Source organism: Salmo salar, chromosome ssa08 (genome assembly GCF_905237065.1).
Source record: "Salmo salar chromosome ssa08, Ssal_v3.1, whole genome shotgun sequence".
In the NCBI taxonomy this organism is placed as follows: domain Eukaryota; kingdom Metazoa; phylum Chordata; class Actinopteri; order Salmoniformes; family Salmonidae; genus Salmo; species Salmo salar.
In genome coordinates, this window is record NC_059449.1 from 21,356,760 (window position 1) to 21,358,587 (window position 1,828).

Consider the following 1,828-nt stretch of genomic DNA (forward strand, 5'->3'; position numbering starts at 1 on the left):
GCCTGCCAGATCTCACAACGATTGGGTAGGTGTTGAACGTATCAGCTAAGCAGATTATATGTTATAGCAATCGGATGCCCGACTGTGCAGTCGATGAAGTGGGACCAACCATTGGTTGATGAAATGCAACGTCTGCAAGGAAGTGGGCCTGGAACTCGACCAAGACATTCAACATGTCACGTGTTACATGGTGTTACAGGTTTTGTTATTTTTTGTCATTATCGACAATATGGCAATTCAAGTCACTTTTGGTTGTTTTTGTGCTCTCTAGTTCATAGACAATCTCACATTCACTCGTATCATCTTTGTCCTTATCTTCCAATACTTTATTCTTGGATACCTCAGCAATTTTGCAAACCTCATATGGGGAAATCAACACCTCTTCTTCATTGTTCAATTGAGAGAAACCTGCCAGGGACGCACCACAACAGACAGTGATCTTAAAACATGTCTTCCAATCTGCAAACATTTTAGCCACATGCTCGTAGGTAGATGATGAAGCAAATTGGCCAAATCGCATTGTCATCTTTTTTTCCTTCGTAAGCTAACCGGGTTCCACGGAAGGTTTCTTCATACTGTTTTTCCGGGTCTTTATTAAGAATACGTAAGGCATCAGACAACAGGAAAAGCAAGGAGTGATACTTATAAACGGTCTTGTAGCGCTTCCCTATGGTAGTGGCCTCATTGAATGGCTCGAAAATCATCTCTGTTGGATTCACATATACATGAATTGCCCTTAAATGGTAATTAGACAGTTCAATGTTATGTTTATGGGTGTCATAAAATTCCATAGCTTCCCACCAAGCGCATTGACATTTTCTGTACTTTTTTTTCTCCTTTGGTAGGATACTGTTTGTCACCTCACAGAGCATATTCTCCCTGCAGCCCTCATAGGAGTCATCAATAGAGTCAGGGGCCATGTCAAGGGGTGTTGTGTTGGGATTGCGACGATTCAGTCGGGGATGAATCTTCAGAATAGGGAAGAGACAATGGTAACACTTTAATGACAGTGGTGAAATGTATTATTCATATAGCCTTTATATGCATGACATAAAGAGTCATGAAGCCTTTATATGCATGACATTGTCATAAATCCCTATTATCACACACTCTTTATAAGCTTACATAGTTTTAAGTAGTCTTATGCAGTAATGAGATAAACATTATAACACCCACTCCGCATGAACTGTTATAAGCAAGCTACATTGTCTCTGCCAAATGTCTCTGTTACACATATATGTATGTTATGAAGCCTTTATGTGTACACAAATTTATACATGTGTTGGGTACAATCAGGGAAGACATTAGCGTTTACAAGCCCTAGTAAATGATTCATAAATTATTTTCCACCACGATTGGTAAAGTGGCACACTCTTTGGATGTTATAACACATTCATAGGAATTTAAACTTATTCATGAATACTTTTTCATGACTTACTGAAAATTATTAAGTTGCATAGTGACATTTTAGCCTTACTCAGTCCTCTTTAAAGACTACAGTCTGCAGGTGCTACAAAGTAATAATTGGTGTAATTTGAAGCTTTAATAGCGTGCTCTGTAAAATGAGTAGTATTTCGATAACAGTTTTCTTGCGTTAGTTAATGAACCATGGAGGTACCCTGCTCTACGGGTGGTAACTCATTGGATCTGATTCATTTGATTAAATGCAATTACATGTTTTAGAGTTGCAACCATAGAAATACAATGTATTTATTCTACTAAAAAGCTATTGTCAACTTAATGTCTATGGTTATTTTGTTCACTGCTCACTGTGAGCCTATTTGTGCAACTATTATTGAATTTGCATAGAAAAGTAATTTGGTTGCAA

At 37.9% G+C, this 1,828-nt stretch overlaps 1 pseudogene; it reads right to left on the reverse strand.

Annotated features, from left to right (window-relative positions):
- Positions 1-205: 205 nt before the first annotated feature.
- LOC123744170 (T-cell ecto-ADP-ribosyltransferase 2-like) lies at positions 206-704 on the reverse strand (annotated as a pseudogene).
- Positions 705-1,828: the final 1,124 nt, after the last annotated feature.